This window comes from Mchenga conophoros, linkage group LG23 (assembly GCF_057382185.1).
Source record: "Mchenga conophoros isolate Kocher_MC1m ecotype Shallow Benthic linkage group LG23, M_conophoros_male_GT1.1, whole genome shotgun sequence".
NCBI lineage: Eukaryota > Metazoa > Chordata > Actinopteri > Cichliformes > Cichlidae > Mchenga > Mchenga conophoros.
The window spans coordinates 52678038-52684629 of record NC_140547.1 but is presented as its reverse complement, the minus strand read 5'-3'; positions in this window follow the sequence as shown (position 1 = coordinate 52684629).

Sequence of the window (6592 nt, the reverse complement as noted above, 5' to 3'; positions counted from 1 at the left end):
ATGAACATGGATGAGAAACTAGGAGGGAGAACAGATGTTCCGGCAAGGAACAACGGAGAACTCACATAACACATACACACGAGGGTGATTATCACAAGGGGAGATCTGGCCTGGGTCAGAGCTGATCTACGATGACCCTTTCCACAGTCTTCACTTAGGGCGATCGTGGCTCAAGAGTTGGCAGTTCGCCTTGTAATCGGAAGGTTGCCGGTTCGAGCCCAGCTCCGACAGTCTCGGTCGTTGTGTCCTTGGGCAAGACACTTCACCCGTTGCCTACTGGTGGTGGTCAGAGGGCCCGGTGGTGTCCGGCAGCCTCGCCTCTGTCAGTGCGCCCCAGGGCAGCTGTGGATACAATCACCAGTGTGTGAATGGGTGGATGACTGAATGTAGTGTAGAGCGCTTTGGGGTCCTTAGGGACTAAGTAAAAGTGCTATACAGTTACAGGCCATCTACGATGTAGGAAGTCAGTGCAATAGGTCTGTAATCGTGGAAGCCACTGGAACAAAGCACCTTTGGTACAGGAATGAGGCATGACGTCTTCCACGGCATTGGGACAGTTTATGATCAGACCTACCAGGTGTGGGGTTAACAGAGCGAGGAACATAGACAGTCACCAAGACCACATGGGTAAATTCATTGGGCAAATAATACAGTTCAATATCTTTGATAGAGATGTGAGCAGGTTTACACCACTGGCTGTTAACAAGAACGGCAAGCTGCACTCCTTTCACTCGTTGAGCTCTCTTTCATCAAGTTTTCTGAGCAGGTTTGTTTATACCTCGTCATTTCAACTGCTGTAGCAAAATAATTTTTTTACAGCAGTTGAACAATGGTGGGGTCGCTGTAGCTCAGGTGGTATAGCAGGTCACCTACTAATCAGAAGGTTGATGGTTCTGCTCAGAGTCTGCGTGCAAAATATCCTTGGACAAGATATTAATCCCAAGCTGCTCTCCGATGCATCCATCAAAGTATGAATGTGTGTGAATATCAGATAGAAAGAACATAGAAAAGAGTGCTTGTGCCAGTTGGTGAATGTAAAGTACTTTTAGTGCTCAGAGTAAAAAAGCACCATAAAGGCACCAGTCCATTTATCATTGACCAAATATGAGATAAACCATTTCTAATATCAGCATGGAACAGTGAACGGGATATACCTCTGTGTTATGGTGCAGTAGCATACACTCCACCTCCTAATTCAATTCAGTTTTATTTACAAAGCACCAAATCACAACACGTGCCTAAAGGGCCTCAGTGGATCTTACCGCCTGGATCACCTCAGATGTCTGGGGCTCAGACTAGGATAGCAAAGAAACCTATTTGAAAATTGTTGACTTACTTCCTTGTGTTCTTACACACACACACACACACACACACACACACACACACACACACACACACACACACACACTGCACCTGCTAAGTGAACTTGTACACAACCTATTGAACTTTTATTCTGCCTGGCATTCTTGAGTCTGTTCTGCAAAACCTTAACAAAGAGTTTAATAGTGTAATTAGAGGCTTGTGAAGAGCAGAACACTGTGCAGTCAGCATAAAAATAAACATTTGCTCTGAAATCTCGACCAAGATTGTTAGTATGGAAAATAAACAGAAGTGGTCCTAGAAGTGGTTTCAAAGCCTAAAGTTCATTCTGCACAACAGATCATTTTGAAAGCACCCAACAGCTTTTGTTTTTTGACAACACTACTCAGACAAGTCTTTGTTTAAATATTGTGTGATCCAGCCTTTGGCCACTTACGTAGTGTTGCAGAGCATACATAAAACCGCTGATCGCTTACAAGCCTGCTGTGTCTATTTTTGTTGTTTTTATTTTTGGAGCCTCACTGAAGGTCACTACATGTTGTGAGTTGATAGGATATCTTAAAGTCCAAGGTTAGGGTGGCCGTCAGGAGCTAATCTATCCTAATAGTAGGCTACATAACTAACTTTGAAAAGTATAAAACAAATTGGATGGATGTCACCTCCTCATACTTTGTCAAGAAAATAAAATGCTTGCACAACAACTGGTTAAGGTCCAACAATAAGCTATTGTTATTATTATTATTCCTATTATTATTATGGGGCTACTTTCCTTTATAAATAAGTCTGTTGCCACTAATACCAAATAATGAAGTTCTCTTCTGAGAGTGATAATAGCAAAGATAAGGCGGGGCCAAGTGGAGCACAAGACTGTAGAGATGACAATCAGGGTGCCATGTTTTATTCGTACAGCACATTTTACACAGCCCTACATTACTACAGAAGGTAAATGATCAAATAATAGTTTAGAATTTCTGTGACAATATTAGGTAATGGCATCTATGACCATCTTATCTCATATCTCTGCTGTGACTTTATGACTTTTTTGTGCTATTCAGTACAGATGAATCTGATGGTGATAGGAGGGGGAAATAGTAAGGGACACAGACTGTGAGCAGTGAAACAAAAGCAGCCCAGCAGAAGATCCCTGAGCAACAGACAGATGTTAGTTATACTGAGGAGACTATGGAACTTGTCAACAATAGAAGTTACAGGGAAGTGAGAAGTGTTATTTCATTTATCTCACAAATAAAGTGGGCTTTATAAAACTCCCACACTGAAAGTTGGCTCACTGTAGCTCTGTTTTCACTTGCCACTTTCCAGGACATTAACCAGAACTAATAATCTGGTCATGGGGCTGTAAATTTTTGAAATAAGAGTCAATCCAAAATAATAATAATAATAATTAATTAAAAGGTTCAAATTAGGCAAGAAGAATCATGAAATAAAATAATTAGCTTTCAAAATAAAGATATTTAAAGATCAGGATATGCCAGATTAAAGTTAGCAGCTTTATGCACCTCTGACACTTTCACTGGATTAGAAATAAACTAATGATTTATCACAGAATGATCAGTAGGCAGCATGGATAATTCTTATGAATAGTATTAAAAGCTTTAAAGGAAACTGGTGCAATGTAACGCTTGTTAAAAAAACAACACTATCTGGTTCATGAGAAATTTCTTGATGCATTGGGTAAATTTTATGCCCGTTTTATGTTAAGCAAAGGATTTAATAGCCTACCAAAATAATTAAAAAAAGAGAATGATAATTTTCTTAACATTGTTTGACGTTTTGGTAAAGAAAATATCAGCTGACATGAGCCTTGCTCTCCTTTGGCCCATGCTGTATTATCTTCATTGCATCACTTGCATGCAGTCAGGAGTGAACTATGTCAAAGGTCAATCAAGGGTCTCTGTTAGTACATGACTTAATAATTGATCAACAAATTGATTTACTCTGCTTTACAGAAACCTGGTTGCAGCAGGATGATTATGTTAGTTTAAATGAATCAACACCCCCGAGTCATTCTAACTACCAGAAACCTCGAAGCACAGGCCGAGGGGGAGGTGTGGCAGCAATTTTTCACACCAGCCTATTAATCAACCAAAGACCCAGACAGACTTTTAATTCATTTGAAAGCCTGATGCTTCGCCTTGTCCACCCCAGCTGTAAAACTCAGAAACCAGTCTGAGTCACGTGGTGAGGTATTGGGAATGGCTGCGTCGTAGAAAAGCTCTGAACCCCAGCCGATATTATAATGAAAATTAAATTCTGAAACAACTCCTACTATGATACCACTCGACGTTGGGGAGCACTCTAACTAAACTGGAAAAGATTTAAAGTAAATTTGGGATGAAATATGGCATCCAGTCAAAAAAAGTGTATTGTGCAGTTGTGCCTACCAACTGTCGCCATTGGAGAAGCTAGCTCTGCCAGACCTGTTAACCAAGAAGAAGGTTGGAAGAAGCGATATAGAAGCCCTGTTTGCTGAGATTGCTAAGATCGGAGTGACGCTGAACGGGGTTGCAGCTGATGTGACGTTGATTAAAACTGACACTACAGAACTTAAAAATTCTGTAGCTGCTATCCAAACGAGGCGAACAGAAGCTGAAAGTCGTATCTCAGAGGAACAGGTGGCTGTCTTGGCTAAAGATAATGCCAAGCCAATTAACAAAGTTGATCAACTATGTGCCCAGATTGATGATCAAGAAAACAGGGCTCGTCGAAAGAACCTTAGACTGGTCGGATTAAAAGAAGGAAGAGAGGCCGGGCGCGATCTATCTGATTATGTACAGAAGATACTCTCAGATGGTTTGGGACTGACTGGAGGTGAATATGAGATCGAATGATGGGTGGAGGTGAAACTGAAACGCCTGACTGAGCTTGGGGTGATCACACCAGTGGAGCATAGTGACTGGGCTATGCCTGTGGTCCCTGTCAACAAGAAGGATGGCTCCGTGAGACTCTGTGGCGATTTCAAGGTCACTCTCAATTCACAGCTCTGTGCGGATAAGTACCCACTTCCACGCATCGAGGACCTGTTTGCTTCTCTAGCAGGGGGTCAGCATTCAGTAAGCTGGACTTAGCAAATGCCTATCTACAGATGGAGGTAGAAGAGCAGTCTAAGAAGCTGCTGACTGTTTCGACTCACCCTTACCCTTTTTACCCTTTTTAATTTTTCATATTTATTTCCTATCTTATTCATAGCCTTTTCCTTTTTTTTTCTTTAGGTCACGAGCAGTTGTCTAAGCATTTCACTGCATATCGTACTGTGTATGACTGTGTACGTGACAAATAAAATTTGAATTTGAATTTGACTCAAAAAGGGCTGTTCTGTTTCAATCATTTACCTTTTGGAGTGGCGTCGTCACCTGCGTTGTTTCAGAAGGCTATGGATCAAGCGCTTCTCAGCCTGCCATACACCCATTGTTATCTGGATGACATCCTCGTCAGTGGTCCTGACAAACAGACAACCCTTGAGGCAGTTTTGAGCAGGCTGGAGGAGTATGGCCTGCGTCTCAAACAGAAGTGCCTGTTTTTCCAAGAATCAGTGGAATACCTGGGCCACATAATTGATGCGGCAGGGTTACACAAATCACCAGAAAAGGTGCGTGCCGTTATGGAAGCTCCAGCACCAGCTGATGTCAGCCAGTTACGTTCTTTTCTGGGAATGCTCAACTATTTTGGACCTTTCATACCTGATTTAGCTACAGTCCTGAAGCCGCTGAATGAGCTGCTCAGTAAAGAGAAGAAATGGACATCAGCCTGTGAGTCAGCTTTCCAGAAAGCTAAAGAACATCTGGCCTCACCAGAAATACTCACCCACTACAATCCTGAACTGCCTCTCTGCTTGGCGTGTGATGCTTCACCATATGTAGTTGGAGCCGTGCTCTCACATGTCATGTCTGATGGCCAAGAACGGCTAATTGCTTATGCTTCACGGACTCTCAGCAAAGCAGAATGAAACTATGCTCAGATCGAGTGGGAGGGGTTTGCGATAATTTTTGGAGTGTGCAAGTTTCACCAGTATCTCCACTGTCACGGTCCTCAGTCTGTGGACTCAGTGTTTTTCTGTTTGTATTAGTTATCCTTGATTTCATGATGTGTTTTGATTCTCTTGGTTTTGATTTCTGTCTCTAGTAGTCCTAGCTCCTTAGTTCTGTTAGGACAAGGACAAGTGGATGCACGGTGTCGTACTGGAAAAGACTGGGCCAGTGTCATACAAGGTGAATGTGAGAGCACAAGGAGTGTGGAAACATCATGTGGATCAGATGCTGACACGACCTGAGCCAGTATCTCAGCAGGTTGCAGTGGATCCTCCGACAAGCTCTCAAATGTCACCAGCCCAGAGTGATAGTGACACCATGCTTCACCCTTGTACATCCCCGCAGGAAGAGACTGTTGAACAAGTTCTGGGGACCAGAATACCTCCAGAAACACCCCAGTCTGTTAAACCACCACCGTCTGACTGTACACAGGTTACAGAGGAGACCTTACCCAGTGAGAGTCACTAAGCCGCCCACTCGTTATCGTGATGGGTGAGTATATTGAAGTAGTTCTGTGAGAATGTTGGGTTCAGAGACATTATTCTCAATTTAATACAGGAAGCAACATTAGTTCCAGTTTTCATGAATGTTGTAAAAACCAAAAAAAGAAGAAGAAAGAATAAGAAAAATAAAGAAAAAAAAGTAACCCTTTAGTTAAGGGAAATGTTTCTGTGCGCGGTGCCACAGTCGCATAGCTTAGTGGGGAGGAGATGTTACCAAAATATATGGTGTGCTATACAAGCTATCACCAGTAGTGGGCACCACCCCCCGTTATATGTGTGTGTGTAATTTCTGTGTTATGTTAATAAAGAGATGAAGTCGAAATATAAACAAGCTACCGTGTGTATCAGTCTGACTATAAGCCCTAATTAGTGTGCCGACACCATAGGAGGGAATACAACAGAAACAGATTTAAATTACTCTTTGTAAGGATTTTTTGTTCTCTGAAGATTTTCTCGGGGTCTGCGATTACGTCAAATCGAAATGATAGATGACACTATTGTGCAACAACACTCAGTAAAATGTCCAAAAAATTAGATTGAGATGTCAGGTCAGCAGATTGGTGGCCGAAGGGAGCTTGTTGTGATCGATGAGTCACTTTGGTCCCAAACGAAAGGTAAATTTTTGTGACTGTAATTTTATATTACATCCATACATTTATCAACCTTTCATAGTATATTTTAGTCATTTGTGTTCTTTTTCTTTGTTTCTGCATCAGTAGGGGA